Here is a 17,940-nt window from a genome sequence, read left to right as displayed (position 1 = left end):
TGGGCTCCGCGCCGGCCCCGCCGGCCTGCGCCCTGGCAGCGTGCCTCGCGCGCCGGGTCCCGCAGCCTCCTCGGCCCCCTCTGTCCACCGCCCGCACCTGGCCCGCACCCTTTCACCGGCCCCTCGCCTCGCGCCCGTTTCAGCCTCCTCACCCGCGGCTCCAGCTCGCTCTTGATTCTTTTGTGGAGGAGGGTGGGGGGGCTGTAGGCGGGAAACGAGCCAAGAGAGCAGCCCGCATCCGCTCGCCTTCACGCGCAGAGGCAACCCGCTGCTTAGTTGTCGGAGATCGTCGGCCGATTTTTGTCCCCTCCACGTGATGCTCTGGATGCTCGAGAAGCGAGAGAGTGGGGCAGGGGCTTGTCCGTGGGCTGGGGCCGCCGGGTGGTGGCAGGTGACCTCTTGGGGAAGGGGTGGGGTCGGGGCCAAGAGCGGGTCAGGTGTATGGGGGCGGGGAGCGCTCGCAGACGGAGGGGCTGGCCGGTACCGCGCCGGGGGTTCGCAGTGTGTCGGGCACAGAGGGAGAGGGGGCGGGGGCCTCGGGAAGGGAGGACCAAAGCTGGGTACTGGCGCCCGGAGGGCTCCTTCATTCCCTCCCAGCGGCTGCCCTCCCCTGCTTCGCTTTCCTGCCCTCCTGCTTTGTGAGGGCAGAACCCAGAGGCCACCAGGCCCCAAGCCCAGCTGCCTGATAGGCAGAAACGGGGTGAAAGCACATAAACCAGCACCCTTGGGAGAGGACCCCGAGATCACCACGGTGAGCCGATAAGGTGCCTGGACCGTGAACCTGGGGCCCCATGGTTTCACCTCTCAGGAGCAAGTCTGTCCACCCTGGGAGGAAGGAGGACCCCATCCCTCCCCTGGGGCTCCCAGAGTGGTGGCCTCGGCAGCCCTAGAGGGTCTCCTAGCCCCTCGCCCAGAGACCCCGAGTTGTGTGGAGATGGGGTTGAGGCCCCTGTGGTGTGCAGGCCTCCAGCCCTCCGCGTGCACCTGCTGCTTTGTTGGGCTGGTGACTCGGGGATCCCCCTGCAGCCGCTTCGGGCTCCCCCCATCTTTGCTTCCGGATCAGGCAGGAGCCGGAGGGCTAAACCTCGCCTGAGATGTGATGGGGTCACCCACCCTGGCCGGAGTCTGTCCCCTGTAAAGTCGGCCAGGCTGTGCGATTCCTCAGGGTGGGCTCAGTGCGGTCCAGAGCCTGGCGGGCGGCTCTCACGGGGCTGGCATCCCGGATGTGGTGGTCGTGGCCACAGCCCCTGCCCGGCCCCCCCCCCAGGTGTGTGCTGACTCCGCCCCGTAGAGGACCCTCACCACTGCCTGACAGTCCTGTGTTCCTTCCCCTCAGAGCCGGGGTCCTTCCCCTAGTGAGGAACTGTCCCCAGGCAGTTCTGACGTTCGTTGCCAGGACGTGGAGGGGAGCCGGGCAAGTGAGGGCTGCGGTGCCCCTCTGGAGGAGAGCTGCGAGGACAGCAGGGTGTGGCCCCCCTTCCCGGGCGCGGGGCTCTGGCTGTGCTGCTGTTGCTCCGCCCCGCGCTGGGGGGCCGCCTGGGTGCTCAGCCTCCATGCGCCTGGGGAGGTGGCGGGGGGCCAGGGTGCGGTGTGGGCAGAGGACCAGTGTCCCCCGGGGCACGTGGCGCCTCCCCAGGGGGTACAGTCTTTCCGGTTCTCCATCACCAGGTCATTGATTGAAGGTGACACAAAGGGGTGGGAGGGAAAGCCCATGATTTGTCTCGTCGCCGGCACCAGCGGGCTCCCTGGTTCCGTCCCGGAGTGAGAGCTGCAGACCCGAGTTCAAGTCGGCAGTGTGGTTGCCGACGCTGCGCTGCCCGGGTTCTGTGTCTCCTCGTGACGATCGGGGGCAGGGGGTCTGGCCGTGCCCACACAGGCTGGGTGCTGCTGCGTAGATCCGGTGCGGGGCCTGTCCTTGGTGCCACGGAACGCTGTGGAGGGCCCGGTGTTGACCCGTGTCCCACGGGGAGGCAGGCGGGACTGTCCCCCGGCTCCAGATGGGTCCAGCACCTGCCAGGAGCCTTGTGACCAGGAGCTGGAGGTCAGGCGTGGGGGCAGCTGGCTGCTGGGTGGTCGGGCTCGGGGTGGCTCTGCTGAAGGCGGCAGGTCACAGGCCTTGGGGCCTGGAAGGAGGTGCCACCTGCACCCCCACGTTCCTTCCTCTCTTCCCTCGCTGTTCTCTGGCCTGCAGAGCCTCCCTCCTTGCTGCCCCACCCAGGGGTGTGCTCTCAAGAGTTCAGACGCCGACACCTTACTGGGCGAGGGAAGGGGCCCTGTTTGGGGTCATAACACCCCAGTGCCAGCTGCTGGGGCTCCACTGCTCCCGAGACACAGCGGCCTGTGCGCGGCCCCCTCTCATGGCCCTGGGCCTGCCGTGCAGACTGAGCGCCCCCCTGGGAGAGTGCACAGCCCGGGCTTTTGGGATCTAGGACTAGGTCACACTGCGGAGGGCCTCGTGAGCCCACAGGTGGCTGCTGTGGCTCCGGCCAAGACCGCCACCTTCTGCTCTGGGGTCCTGGTCTGCCAGACATGGGGTACAGATGTGGGAAGGGAGGGAGGAAGGGAGGAAGGAGTGAGTGGTTTGCTCATAAAGAGAAACAGCATCGTCCCTGTCGAGTGGGTGTGTGACGGAGGCTGGATTTGCCCTCTGCTGACACCAAGCTTGAGCTGAGAAGAAAAGGACCTTTTAGAGGCATCTCAGAAGGGGGCGTGTACTCTCCCACGTTTCCGTCTCCTGGTGGAGTGACCCCGAGTCCCAGAGGGCAGCGCCCTGCCCCCCACTTCCTGTCTCTGGCCGGTGAGGGGCCAGATGTTAAGGCTGTGGGCCTGCCGGGCTCCACCCCGGACTCCGCAGGCTGGGGCTCCCCCCGGCGGCTGCTGGGGAGTAACGGGGTTTGTGTTCTGGTGGGCGTCTTTCGGGGCCCCCCGAGACAAGTGTCCAGGTAGACTGATCAGTTACAGTCGCCTCCATCCACGGGACCATCTCTGCCCACCGAGTCCCTAACGAGACCCACGGGGCAGGATCAGGGGGTGCTGGGCCCAGGACAGCTGGGCTGCCACTGGCCTGCTGGGGCCCCAGAGCTGTTGTGATGCCCTGGGGGTCGGCGGAGGACACAGGGTCCCCCCACCTCCGTAAGGCCCTGGGGGTTCGCAGGCAGCAGCCTGAGAGAGGAAGTGGGTGCCCCAGGTGTGGCCGGAGAAGAGGAATGGGACTCTGGTGGAGCAGAGGCTTCTGCGGGCAGGCATCATCAGGGCCCCTGATGGCTCCCCGATCCTGGGGGTGAAGGGGGAGCCCCCCGGGCCTCGTGGCTGCTGCTGGTCCGCTTGCGCTCCTTGCCTCTGTGGGGAGGTGGGCAAACGCTCCTAGTCGCTCACGCATCCATTCGGCAACACGGCTCTTGTCCTTATAAAGGCTGTCGCCCCAGGGTCGCCCCAGTGCAGAGTCCCCGAGGTGTGGCACCTTCCTGGGCTCTGCCCAGCAGCATCTTGGAGGCCCCACAGAAAAGGGCCTCGTCCCCGACCCCCAGAGGCTGACTCGGCTCTGAGTCTGAATCGCTCCCCCAAACCGGGGTGGGGGATGCCCGTCAGAAGCAGGGAGGGTGGCGAAGGCCCATGCTGAGCACAGGGTTTGCAGTTCAGATGAAACGGGGGTGCCGTTGTCCCCCAAGGGCGGTCCTGCCTGTCCCCTGTCCCTTGCTCCAACCCCTGCAGCGGCTTGGACCTCAAGGCAGACATCCTGGCAGCCCGCTCAGCTCCGCAGGGGCCCTTTGATCAGCCAGAAACTGGGGCAGGCCTCCCAAGCTTGCGAGGCTCGGGCACCTGGGCGGGGCTGGGCAGGAACTGAGGGCGAGTGTGGGGTCTGCGCACCCCTTGGAGGAGGTGGCCTCACGCTCAGCTCTGGGCCCGCCTGGCATGGCCTCCCCTGTGCCTCCTTCCCCGCCCGGTTCCTGGCCTGGCCCCGGAGCAAGGACTGCGCTGGGACCCAGGGCGCCCAGGCAGCATCTGATGTACTGGGGGGAAGCCCTCCCTGTGTGCCCAGCAAGGGAGCTGCTGCTTTCTGGGGCCCTGCCAGCCCTCCCTGCCCGCCTGGCTTCTGTCTGTCCCTCCTGCACACCTTCCATCTCGCACCGTCGCCGACTTCTCGGATTTTCCATCTCCAGTCTGCACCGCTGGGCTGATGGTTCTGCAACCACCTCCCATGAGAAGCCCACAAAGGCTGCCTGCTAGTGCTGTCGGAGGGCTCCCAGCCGCTCCTCACCTCGTGGCTGACCGGCCCATTAAACCAAACCAGGCCCCCCTCTCTTCCCCAGATGTCCGGGGCTTGCCCTGGAATCTTCCACTAGTCTTAGGCGGGTCTGAGGTTGCTTCCAGCTCCAGAGGTTTGGGGCCCAGGGCGTGTGTGTCCAGGCAGGGGTGGTGCCTGAGGGTCTCGGTGAAGGCAGTCTCCTGAATGTGAGGTCTCCTGGCATCTCTTCATCACCATCGCCCAAAGGCTGCGCACAGCCCTCTGGATCCCCCAAACGAAGAGCCGTTTCCAGGGCTTGGCCAAGTTCAAGGCGTCCTCTGAGAAGCCGGTGAGGACTCACCCTGGGGAGGAGCTGGCCCAGAGGGCCCAGCTTGCCGGAGGAGACCCGGGATCCCAGCCGTCATTTTTAGGAAGAAACAAACCCGCGTCTGAAACAGGGCATCCCCTGCCCCCCGGAGGTGACCTTGCTCGCTCACCCAGGTGTGCCCTGGGCCTGGGATGCAGGGACTCCGCTGGGCTACGTGGCTGTGGAGGGGGGTGCCTGGAACTGACCCTGGCTGGCTGGCTGGCCCCACCTTTGCCGCTCCTGACGGAGGGGCTGCGAGGGCAGGGCCGTGGTTCCAAAGGTCTTCTCCCGGCAGGGCGGGGGAGGGGGCTGGGGTGGGGCCCTGGTTGGCCGGCCTGGAGGATCCGTCCGCCTGTTGGGAGCTAGGTGCCATGGGCTGGCGAGTCGGGAGGTGACGGTGGCCTCGGCGGCCTTGGCGGGCAGCCCACAGGCTGAGAAGGACTCACCTGCGTGGGGTCAGGGCTCAGACCCGCCTGCCCAGTCTGGGGCTGGGGGGCAGGGCAGGGCCAGGGAGGAGCCGTCTCGGGCTGGGGGGGCGTTACTCTGCAAGGTCCCAGGAGCAGGGTCTTGCAACCTCGGCAGGAGGGCTGAGACCTGGAAGCGAGCTAGGGCGTCTTCTGGATCCTGGGGGGAGGCACTGCCAGGTGAGGCCGCAAGAAGACTCCAGCCCCCCGAGGTCTGCTGCTGCGCTGCTGGGGCCTGAATGTGCAAAGGGAAAGTCCTCCAGGCTGGGGGGGACATCTGATGCTGAGCCCGGGACCCCCGGCCCAGGAGAACGGGCTGCAGGCGGGAACTGGAGGCCCTGAGGTCCGTGGAGGGTGGGGGGGTGCTTCCAGAGTCAGGGTTATGCTGCAGGTCTTGGGGGAAGGGGCTGTTGTGGGTGCAGACCAGGGTGTGGGGTCCCGGCCCCGGCATTGCTCGTCGGAGGCTGCAGCTCTTCCATCCCCCAGCACAGCCGGAATGTCCCCACATGTAAAGGGGTGCTTGCTGGAGTCGGGTGAGGAAGGGGGGCCCGGGGCCACAGCCGGCCCCATGACCGGCCGTGGGGTCAGCCCTATAGCCGAGCTCAGTCTGAGTGCCCAGCCCTGATCAGTTCTGGGTGAGCGGGACAAGGCGGGGGTCCACCCTTGCGGGGAGGAGGGGGCACTGGAGGTCGAGTGTCCCCCAGGCAGGTGGGCACTTAGACCAGCGTGTGTGGCTCCTGACACCAGCCCTGATCCAAGTGCTCCCCAGGCCTGAGACCAGGGCTGGATTCAGGGAGGGCAGTGGGGACGCCTGCCCACTGTGCCCTTGGCCTCAGTCCTGGGAGCCCAGAGCTGGGGTGAGGCAGCCCCCAAAGGGGCTCCTGGCCCCACAGACCCTGGCCTGGCCCCTAGGCCCGCGCCTTCGTCCTCTGCGGGCTTGCTGGTCCCAATACCGACAGTGAGCAGCTGGGCCGCCCCAGGAGGGCAACGTGTCTCTTGCTTTCTCCATTTTCTTGTAGGAAAAATGGGCACAATACAGGGTTGTTTCCCAAATAGCCAAATATCCAAAAAAGGGCAACAGAGTGTGTGTGCTGGGGTTTACACTTCTCAATCTGAAAACGTGCTGCAAAGCTACGTAATGAAACGGCGTGACCCAGGCACAAACACAGACCGGTGAGACAGAAGTCAGCCCGTGGGTGTCTGTGGCCAGCCGGTTCCCACAGGGTGCTGGGACCATTCGCTGGGAGCAAGGCTAGTCCCTTCAACACGTGGTGCCAGGGCCACGACGGGAGAGCCCTGCCTCTCCCCAGACACAAGAGCCAGCCCCCCATGGGTCAGAGGCCCAGATGGAAGAGCTAAACCATAAAACTCTGAAGAGAACAGGGGTCAATCTTAATGACTTTGGATTTGGCCATAGGTTCTTAGACAGGACACCAAAAGCACATTTGATGAGAGAAAAAAATGGATACACTGGACTTCATCAGAACTAGAAACTTCTATACAGCAAGTGAAAGGACTGCCCCTAAGGTGGAAGAGAATGTTTGCAGTTCACACTCTGATAAAAATCTAGTGTGTATATAATAGCAACAAATTAATACATAGATAAGTTTGATACACGTGTATATATGTAAATAGCCAAAAAGTACACAAAATGAGGCTCAGCGTTGTTAAGTCATTAGGGAAATGCAAATCAAAACCACAGTGAGGTACCTTTTCATACCCACCAGGGTGGATATAATAAAAAAGATGGAAGGTAGCTGATGCTGTCCAAGATGCGGAGAGTCGGAAGCGCCGTGCATTGCTGACGCGTGTGTGTAATGGTGCAGCCCCTGGGAAAGCTGTTTGGCGGGTCCTTAAAATGAAGAACAGAAATACCGTTTGACCGAGCTCTTGTACTCCTGGGTGCATGTACCCCAAAGACATGAAAACAGTAGTTAAAAACTTGCACATGATTGTTTACAGCAGCGTTATTCACAGGAGATAAAAGATGGGAACAACCCAGATGTCTCCCCACTAATGACAGCATAAACAAATGTGCTCTGGCCTTCCAGCAGAGTTGTATTCGGCCATAAAAAGGAAGTGCTGACTCAGCCGTCAACCTTGTTGAACCCCGAGATTGTTAGGCTCCATGAAGGAAGCCCGTCACAGGAAGCCCCTCCTACGTGAAATGTCTGGAGGAGAGAAATACCTGGTGACAGCAAACAGGTTGGTGGGAGCCAGGGGCTGGGGGAGGGGAAACGTGGATTGACTGCTCACGAGGTCAGTTGGGGTGACCTTCTTGTTGGGGCGACAAGAGAGTTTTAGAACCAGGTAGAGGTGGCGGTTGCACCATGTTCCAAATGCCTCAGATGCCGCTGGGTCTTTAAAATGGTTAATTTATGTTGTGTGAACTTTCTTAACCCGCCCCTCCCTCCCCAAACCAGGGTTGTCATCCTTCGTACGCCTGGTTAACTTGTTTGAAGCCTGAGAGGGTGCCTGGTGTGAGCCATCCCCTGGGACATCCCTGCGACCAGCGCCTTCCAGAATGGGGGCAGCACTCCGGTAGTGTGTCCACCATAGCTCCGGACCTGATGGAGACCTGCGTTTGTCACCTCGAAGCTCCCCCGGCCCCTGAAGGCAGGTTCCTTGGATGGAGAGAGGGGTCCAGGTGGGCAGGGGCAGCGCCTAAGAGGAGAGCTTCTCAAACGCTGAGTGTTCAGTCTCCCAGCCCCCGGGATGGAGCGACACTTTCAGAACAAACTAGAGTCATGTCCTCGCAATGTCAAGTTGCCATAGAGGCCGCCCTAGGTGCCACTGACACGTCCCTGCCAGGCGGTGGGCCACGGGGGCCTGGAGCTCGCGGGGGAGCTGACGCATCCGCTGTTCCTCCAGCCGCGCAGGTGAGCGAAGCTGCACCCCGTCCCCTCCTCCCCTGACCCCAGCTCTGGCTGCCTAGCTCGGCAGCTCCTGGGAGGCATTCACCTCTGCCCTGAACCCTCAGGCTGGCCCTCAGCCGAGCGTTCGCCCTGCACGTGGACCCCGTGCTCTGGTGCAGACCGTGAAGGCCCCCCCACACGTCCTGCTGCTTCGTCCTCGGGGGCCTTTCCCGTGGGGAGGGGACACGCCCCTCAGAGCCATTCGGAATGGGGCTCAGAGCCGTGGTCTCCGGCCAGCAGGCTTTCTGACCCTCTCGTCGCCTCAGAGAGACCCCTAGCCTCAGGCTCCTTCCCACCCTGCTTGCAGATTTTCCTAGAAGGAGCTAGTCTCGCCCAAAGGCCATTTCTACGTCTGCACCTTCACACTGTCCAGACGGGGTATTTTTACTAAATTGCAGTTGTAGAAAATGCACTCTGAAAACAGAGCCCTCCCCGCTGTCCTGGCCCCCCAGCCCTGCAGCTGTTAGCCGGGGGCACCCGGCAATGTGTCCCCTGCCAGGGCTGAGTCCGATCGTCACTCACACTGCTGTTACTGCAGGGTAGCAGGTGGGCCAGGACCCTGGGGCTTCCAGGTGCCTGGTTTGGACGGGTGACAGGCCTGCCCACTCAGGAGGGTCTCAGGCAGGGGGAGTGTTTGCTGCAGCCCCTGCCTGAGTGCGTGGAGGCCCCAGTAGGCTGAAGGCCGCTGCTGTCAGACAGGATCCAGTTTGCATGACCAACAGCCAAAATTTAAAATTTCCTAGCCTAAAAACTTAAAAAAATTTCCCTAGTAGTAATGTATATGTGATTGCTACAACTCCAAATTCAGAAGTGTGAAAAAAAGTAGTCCCTGTTCACACCTCAAATCGCACCCTCCACCCAGAGTATTGAGGTTAACACTGCAGGCATACCCTTCTAGAACTTTCTGTGAGTTGTCTCTGGGCAACCAAGAGACCCTAGTAGTTTGGCTCTACTAGGCACATTGTTGTGCATTTTTTAGCTGGGCCCTATGTCCTTCCCTGGTGGCTTAGATAGTAAAGAATCTGCCTGCAATGCAGGAGACCTGGGTTCCATCCCTGGGTCGAGAAGATCCCCTGGAGGAGGGCATGGCAACCCACTCCAGTATTCTTGCCTGGTGAATGCCGTGGACAGAGGAGGCTGGCACGATACAGTCCACGGGGTCACAAAGACTCAGACACGATTGAGCTACTAACACTTTCAGTTTCACGTCCTGGTGATTCCCCCTTGTTCCTTTCCATTTGTTGCCTGATTTCCGAAAAAAGGCTGCCTCTTCCTTCTATTTTAAGCCCCAGAGTTTTGTTATTTCAAACAAAGTTACATTAAAAACCTGCCAGGCACTCTGTGTGAGCACGTGAGTTCTTCTATAGAACAAATGATCAGAAAAACATCTGCTGAGTTATGCGATGTGTGTTTTCATGTTTCAAATGAACTTGGCCAAACGGTCCTCCAGAATACCGGGCCAGTGAAGCCCCTTGTTCTGTGCCAACCCGAATGACGGGTCAACCTCACGAGCGATTCTGTTTGTGCTCCCCGAGGACCCGGAGGTTGGGATGCTCTCATCTCACACCCTGAGAGTTTCCCGGGGTCCGATAGCCGAGCCCTTTGCCATTCCCCACCTTGGTTGTTGGTCTTTCTCTGTTATTTTTTTCTTGGTAGTCACATTTATTAAGGTATCATTGCTATACATTTTAAGTTTACAATTTGTTGTTTGATGAGTATTCGTGTAAGTATCACCCAGATCATGATACAGAAAACTCCCATCATGCCAGAGACTTCTCTCTTTGTAGCAGATCTCCTCCCCGAACCTGACTTGACCCAGGCAGACACTGATCTAATTTCTGACACCATAGATTAGTCTTCCTTCTGCATACATTAAGTAAAATCTCTGACCAGGTATTCTTTTGTGTCTGGCTTCTCTCCCTCAACCATGTCTGCCAATATATTACATGTGTTGGCAAATATTTCATTTTTATTGCTGAGTGGCAGGAGGGCCAAGAGGAGCTACTCCACGTTCAAGGTCAGGAGGGGCGGCCGTGAGGAGATACCCCTCGTCCAAGGTAAGGAGCAGCGGCTGCGCTTTGCTGGAGCAGCCATGAAGAGATACCCCACGTCCAAGGTAAGAGAAACCCAAGTAAGACGGTAGGTGTTGCGAGAGGGCATCAGAGGGCAGACACACTGAAACCATAATCACAGAAAACTAGCCAATCTGATCACAGGACCACAGTCGTGTCTAACTCAGTGAAACTAAGCCATGCCGTGTGGGGCCACCCAAGATGGACGGGTCATGGTGGAGAGGTCTGACAGAATGTGGTCCACTGGAGAAGGGAATGGCAAACCACTTCAGTATTCTTGCCTTGAGAACCCCATGAACAGTATGAGAAGGCAAAATGATAGGACACTGAAAGATGAACTCCCCAGGTCGGTAGGTGCCCAATATGCTACTGGAGAAGAGTGGAGAAATAACTCCAGAAAGAATGAAGAGACAGAGCCAAAGCGAAAAACAACACTCAGTGTGGATGTGACTGGTGATGGAAGTAAGGTCCGATGCTGTAAAGAGCAATATTGCATAGGAACCTGGAATGTTAGGTCCATGAATTAAGGCAAATTGGAAGTGGTCAAACAGGTGATGGCAAGAGTGAATGTTGACATTCTAGGAATCAGCGAACTAAAATGGACTGGAATGGGTGACTTTAACTCAGATGACCATTATATCTACTACTGTGGGCAGGAATCCCTTAGAAGAAATGGAGCAGCCATCATGGTCAACAAAAGAGTCTGAAATACAGTACTTGGATGCAATCTCAAAAATGACAGAATGATCTCTGTTTGTTTCCAAGGCAAACCATTCAATATCACAGTAATCCAAGCCTATGCCCCAACCAGTAACGCTGAAGAAGCTGAAGTTGAACAGGTTCTATGAAGACCTATAAGACCTTTTAGAACTAACACCCAAAAAAGACATCCTTTTCATTATAGGGGACTGGAATGCAAAAGTAAGGAAGTCAAGAAACACCTGGAGTAACAGGAAAATTTGGCCTTGGAGTACAGAATGAAGCAGGGCAAAGGCTAATAGAGTTTTGCCAAGAGAACGCACTGGTCATAGCAAACACCCTCTTTCAACAACACAAGAGAAGATCTACACATGGACATCACCAGATGGTCAACACCAAAATCAGATTGATTATATTCTTTGCAGCCAAAGATGGAGAAGCTCTATACAGTCAGCAAAGACAAGACTGGGAGCTGACTGTGGCTCAGATCATGAACTCCTTATTGCCAAATTCAGACTTAAATTGAAGAAAGTAGGGAAAACCACTAGACCATTCAGGTATGACCTAAATCAAATCCCTTATGACTATACAGTGGAAGTGAGAAATAGATTTAAGGGACTAGATCTGATAGAGTGTCTGATGAACTATGGACAGAGGTTCGTGACATTGTACAGGAGACAGGGATCAAGACCATCCCCATGGAAAAAAAATGCAAAAAGGCAAAATGGTTGTCTGAGGAGACCTTACAAATAGCTGTGAAAAGAAGAGAAGTGAAAAGCAAAGGAGAAAAGGAAAGATATTCCCATTTGAATGCAGAGTTCCAAAGAATAGCAAGGAGAGATAAGAAAGCCTTCCTCAGCAATCAATGCAAAGAAATAGAGGAAAACAACAGAATGGGAAAGACTAGAGATCTCTTCAAGAAAATTAGACATACAAGGGAACATTTCATGCAAAGATGGGCTCAATAAAGGACAGAAATGGTATGGACCTAACAGAAGCAGAAGATATTAAGAAGAGGTGGCAAGAATACACAGAAGAACTGTACAAAAAATATCTTCACGACCCAGATAATCACGATGGTGTGATCACTCACCTAGAGCCAGACATCCTGGAATGTGAAGTCAGGTGGGCCTTAGAAAGCATCACTATGAACAAAGCTAGTGGAGGTGATGGAATTCCAGTTGAGCTATTTCAAATCCTGAAAGATGACTCTGTGAAAGTCTTGCACTCAATATGCCAGCAAATTTGGAAAACTCAGCAGTGGCCACAGGACTGGAAAAGGTCAGTTTTCATTCCAATCCCAAAGAAAGGTAATGCCAAAGAATGCTCAAACTACCGCACAATTGCACTCATCTCACACGCTAGTAAAGTAATGCTCAAAATTCTCCAAGCCAGGCTTCAGCAATACGTGAACTGTGAACTTCCAGATGTTCAAGCTGGTTTTAGAAAAGGCAGAGGAACCAGCAATCCAATTGCCAGCGTCCACTGGATCATCGAAAAAGCAAGAGAGTTCCAGAAAAACATCTATTTCTGCTTTATTGACTATGCCAAAGCTTTTGACTGTGTGGATCACAATAAACTGGAAAATTCTTCAAGAGATGGGAATGCCAGACCACCTGATCCACCTCTTGAAACCTATATGCAGGTCAGGAAGCAACAGTTAGAACTGGACATGGAACAACAGACTGGTTCCAAATAGGAAAAGGAGTACGTCAAGGCTGTATATTGTTACCCTGCTTATTTAACTTATATGCAGAGTACATCATGAGAAACGCTGGGCTGGAAGAAGCACAAGCTGGAATCAAGATTGCTGGGAGAAATATCAATAACCTCAGATATGCAGATGACACCACCCTTATGGCAGAAAGTGAAGAAGAACTAAAGAGCCTCTTGATGAAAGTGAAAGAGGAGAATGAAAAAGTTGGCTTAAAGCTCAACATTCAGAAAACTAAGATCATGGCATCTGATCCCATCACTTCATGGGAAATAGATGGGGAAACAGTGGAAGCAGTGTCAGACTTTATTTTTTGGGCTCCAAAATCACTACAGATGGTGATTGCAGTCATGAAATTAAAAGATGCTTGCTCCTTGGAAGGAAAGTTATGACCAACCTAGATAGCATATTAAAAAGCAGAGACATTACTTTGCCAACAAAGGTCTGTCTAGTCAAGGCTATGGTTTTTCCAGTGGTCATGTATGGATGTGAGAGCTGGACTATAAAGAAAAGCTGAGCACAGAAGAATTGATGCTTTTGAACTGTGGTGTTGGAGAAGACTCTTGAGAGTCCCTTGGACTGCAAGGAGATCCAACCAGTCCATCCTAAAGGAGATCAGTCCTGGGTGTTCATTGGAAGGACTGATGCTGAAGCTGAAACTCCAGTACTTTGGCCACCTGATGCGAAGAGCTGACTCATTGGAAAAGACCCTGATGCTGGGAGGGATTGGGGCAAGAGGAGAAGCGGACGACAGAGGACGAGATGGCTGGATGGCATCACTGACACAATGGACATGGGTTTGAGTAAGCTCCAGGAGTTGGTGATGGACAGGGAGGCCTGGTGTGCTGCGATTCATGGGGTCTCAAAGAGTTGGACACGACTGAGCGACTGAACTGAACTGAACTGAGTATTCCGTTGTGGACATACCACAGCTTGCCCATTCATCTACTGATGCCATTTACATCATTTGCCCATTAAGCTGCCATGAACATGCAAGAGGCTTTTGGTGATCATGTTTTTTGCTTTTCCTTAGTAAATACTTAGAAGTGGAATTTGAGCTGTAAGTATATGTGTTTAAGAAGGTGCCAGACTGTTTTCCTGTGTTGATTTTTGAGGAGCTCTCCATGGATCAAAGCCCAGTCTCTCACTTGGAGTCCTGGAGGCAATTACCACCCTTCCCCCCGTGTGAATTAGTCCCGAGGATTTCTGACCCACAAGGGTGCGTTCCCAGATGCCCATCCTCCCATCTCTGCAGATTTTCATCTGGACCAAGACCTTATCACAGTTTCATGGGACACACATTTCTTTTTTTTAACTTATTTTTTTTGTATTTTAGCATTTATTTTGGCTGTGCTGGGTCTTTGTTGTGACATACAGTCTTCGTTGCGACCTGTGAGATCTTAGTACCTCAAGCAGGGTCTGAACCTGGGCCCCCTGCCTCGGGAGCATGGATTCTTATCCACTTGACCACTGGGGAAGTCCTGGACACACATTTCTCAAAATTCAAAATTTCTTGGCTCTTCTTTCAGATGTTCTCCTCTGTAAGAACCTAGGGCTCAACCTGTTAAGTCTCATCACTTGCCCTGAATTTGTAGGTTAGTCTTGAGAGAACTTTTTTTTAATCAAAATTGAGAATCCTGTGTATTGCAAATTTCTCATTTTATTCAGTTTTTTCAAAATTGCTTTTCAGTGAAGTTTTATAATGTTTACTATCTAAGCCTTTTACATTGTTTTTTTTTTTAATTTTTAGATTTTTGGGAACTCTGGTAAGCAGTATTTTTGAAGATGTATTTTTCGTTGGCCATTGCTTGTACAGGAAAGTTAATGACTACTGAATGTTGCTTTTTGATCTCCCAACTTGAATAAATTATGTAATTAGTTCTAACAGCTTTTCAGTTGGTCCACTTCTGATTTCTCAATTAGTCATGGCTTGATCTTTTCATTTTCAAATGTTTTAGCCTTTCAGTTCTTTAAAAAAAAGTATAGTTATTAATGCCTTGACTATGATCTCTAGTATAATACTGGTAAAAGGTAAATGTTATCAAAAGTACTGTAAACGGCGAAGATCTTCATCTGTTCTCCTGACTGTAAAGTGTTACTCGTTCAGTCGTTTCCAACTCTTTGCGGCCCCATGGACTGTAGCCCACCAGACTACTCTGTCCATGGGATTCTCCAGACAAGAATACTGGAGTGGGTTCCTGTTCCCTTCTGCAGGGATCTTCCTGACCTGGTGACTGAACCCGAGTCTCCTGCATTGCAGGCGGATTCTTTCCCATCTGAGCCACCAGGGAAGCACCCCCTTCCCCCGACTATAAGAGGGGTGCTTTTAGTTTTACTGTTGATCACAACTTTGGCTGAAGGTTTCTAGAAGAAATCTTTATCAAGGTAGGGAAGTTTGCTTCGTTCTTTTTTGCCAAGAGAGCTCTTTTCAGAGTTTTTAGTAGGAAAGGATCTGGAATGTTTTCAAAACCTTCAAGTCGTTTTTTTCTCCTCACTGAGTGTCGTGGGTTATATTTATAGATTTACTGATACTGAGCATCCTTCCACCCCAGGACTGAACCCTACGTGTATGCAGGCGTTTTCAGTCCCATCCTGGCTGTGGCTTGCTGCAGTCAGCCCCGAAGCTCCCAGTTCTGATGGTCTGGGTAAATTCTCCTCGTTGGGCTGAGGGTGGGTGGCCACTCTGCGGGACTAGTGGGGTGGGCATCAGTGGCTCTGTCCCCCATGTCCCTCTGGCTGCTGTTTGGCCGAGGTGTCAGGGATGCTGTCTGTCGGGCCTGGCCTGCCTCAGCCAGCTTCTGGCCCTGAGCGTCCCCCAGTCTGGAAAGCGCCCTGTAGAGCCCTGGCCCCCCCGGCCTGCCCTGGGCTCCCGTGGCCCGCTCAGTATCCCTGGTCAGCACCTGGTCAGCACCGCCTGTGTGCACAGTGGACCGTCCTGCCTTGGGAAGCCTGGCGTGGCCTTCCCAGGGATTGCCTGGAAACGGGTGCGGGCCTGCAGGAGGGACTCTGTGCCCCCCGCCTGCTCGGGAGGGGGGTCCTGAACGAGCGAGTCTCTGAGCAGAAGCCCGCCGGATAGCCTGCAGGCCCAGTGCCTTGTGTATCCCAAGCGGGCAGAGTCTCCCCCGCCACCTTCCTGTGCCCAGCCTCTGAGACCCAGGGGCCTCCGGTCTCCCCCGCCATGTCTTCCTAGAGTCGGTTCTCTGGAATACTGGACCTGGGGTGCACAGCTGAGTGCTGACCAGGGGCTGGAGGGCGGAGGCTTCCCCTCAGGAGGTCTGGGTGCCGGGCTGCGCCAGGCTTCGTGGGCCTGCTGTGTCCAGCGGGCCAGCGCCCTGGGCAGATCCACAGAACGGGCCACACGGTGGAAATGAAACTGTGCAACCCTTATCCGAGCAGAGACCACAGCTCAGAGATGGGGACCCTTGGCCTCTGGACCCATGAGCGGGCTGGTGCCCTGTCATTACCCGTGCGCGTGTGGCTCGGCGGCTCCCTGGGGCCTGGCAACCACCTGCCCATTGGCAGCTATTGGGGAGCCTGCTGGATCCTGCCTCCCCCGAGGGCCACAGAAAACCTGCCAGTGAAGGATACACTGCGGGGTGGGCAACCCAGGCAGTGAAGGCATCTTCGGGACACTGCCTGCCTGTCCTGAAATAAAGTTCAACCAGGGGTCCCAGCCCTCCGGGGTCCCAGCCCCCTGGGATCCCAGCCCCCCGGGGTCCCAGCCCTTCAGGGTCCCAGCCCCTGGCATTCCAGCACCCCAGGGTCCCAGCCCCCCGGGGTCCCAGCCCCCAGGGTCCCAGCCCCCTGGCATCCCAGCACCCCGGGGTCCCAGCACCCCAGGGTCCCAGCCCCCCAGGGTCCCAGCCCCCTGGCATCCCAGCACCCCGGGGTCCCAGCCCCCCAGGGTCCCAGCCCCCTGGCATCCCAGCACCCCGGGGTCCCAGCCCCCAGGGTCCCAGCCCCCTGGCGTCCCAGCACCCTGGGGTCCCAGCCCCCCAGGGTCCCAGCCCCCTGGCATCCCAGCACCCCGGGGTCCCAGCCCCCTGGGGTCCCAGCCCCCTGGCATCCCAGCACCCCGGGGTCCCAGCCCCCAGGGTCCCAGCACCCTGGCATCCCAGCCCCCGGGGTCCCAGCCCCCACGGTCCCAGCCCCCTGGCGTCCCAGCACCCCGGGGTCCCAGCCCCCCAGGGTCCCAGCCCCCTGGCATCCCAGCACCCTGGGGTCCCAGCCTCCCAGGGTCCCAGCCCCCTGGCATCCCAGCACCTCGGGGTCCCAGCACCCCAGGGTCCCAGCCCCCTGGCGTCCCAGCACCCCGGGGTCCCAGCCCCCCAGGATCCGAGCACCCCAGGGTCCCAGCCCCCAGGATCCCCTCTGCCTGGGGCCTGCTTACCCAGGAGGCCGTCCTTCTGGCCTTTGTTTGCCTCAGAGGACAAGATGCAGGTGAAGCGCAGCCGTGACCACAGGCCCCTCCCTGCGGCCCCGGCGCACTGAGCAGAGCCCGCGGGGGCCCTGTAGGCACGGTGGGTGGCAGCGGCCAGGGTGTGTCTGGCCCGGTACGTGGAGGGGCTCTGCAAAGTGTGTGTTGGGTCCCTGACCTCTGAAGTGGACAGGCCGACCGGGGGCGGCTGCTCACAACCCAGGACCCCGCCTCCGGCTGTCCCCACCCGCCCAGGGTGGGGGGCTCGCTGACCCTGCCCGCTGACTCTGCCCGCTGACTCCCGGGGAGCAGCCCTTACGCCTGGCCACCCTGGGGAGGGGATTTTGGCTCCCTGCAGCCTGGCCAGCTTCTAACGCCCCGCAGAGACAACGCCTCAGTGATGGATTAAAAATAAAATAAAATAGTAAAGGACCAAATTTGGGGAAGGCCTCTGAGATGCGCTTGGACCCAACGCCGAGTCTCCAAACCGTGATTTTGATGACGTGGCAGAACCGGCCCGCAGACCACGTTTCCCTTGAAATGCACAGTGGTTTCGTTTCTTTTTTTTTTTCTTCTTTAAATTACAGGAGGAAGGAGTGCTTGGCAAAGTCTAGTTCAGGACTTGCCAAGCCCAAACTATTTGAAAAGAAAAAAAAAAAATCACAAGATATTTTGCCCAAACTCTAAGAAGACTTTGATTCTGTTTGAAATTTGAGGTCTGTGCAGATGGCCCGCCGGGCGGAGGTGGAGCCTTGGCCGGGCCCCCCAGTATGACTGCAGTGTCCTGGGGGGTGGCCTAGGTGGGTGGACCCCCCGCCCCCACCCCCCGTGCCGTCCTCTAGCTCAGCAGACTGAGTCCCAGAGGGGCAGTGCCAGCGCTCGTTCAGGTGTTTACAGACCCCTCTCCACCTTCACCCCACCTACCACACAGGCGCTTGTGTTCAGGGGAGCAAGTGGACGATCTCCAGTGCCTCCCCCGCCACGTTCAGGACCCCCGGGACAGCAGGACAAGTCTCCCACGGCAGCTCTGGGAGGCGGTGGTGGTTCAGTCGCTCGGTCGTGTCTGA

General features: G+C 56.8%; 1 long non-coding RNA gene across 1 annotated transcript; it reads left to right on the top strand.

Annotated features, from left to right (window-relative positions):
- The first annotated feature begins 6,847 nt into the window (after positions 1–6,847).
- Positions 6,848–9,308, top strand: LOC139033834 (uncharacterized). Its single transcript, XR_011486316.1, has 2 exons — positions 6,848–7,261; positions 7,480–9,308. It is a non-coding gene; the product is annotated as an uncharacterized lncRNA (long non-coding RNA).
- The last annotated feature ends 8,632 nt before the right edge of the window (positions 9,309–17,940 follow it).

This window comes from Odocoileus virginianus, unplaced genomic scaffold, assembly GCF_023699985.2.
Source record: "Odocoileus virginianus isolate 20LAN1187 ecotype Illinois unplaced genomic scaffold, Ovbor_1.2 Unplaced_Contig_5, whole genome shotgun sequence".
Taxonomy (NCBI): Eukaryota; Metazoa; Chordata; class Mammalia; order Artiodactyla; family Cervidae; genus Odocoileus; species Odocoileus virginianus.
This window is presented reverse-complemented; position numbering and strand designations above follow the sequence as displayed.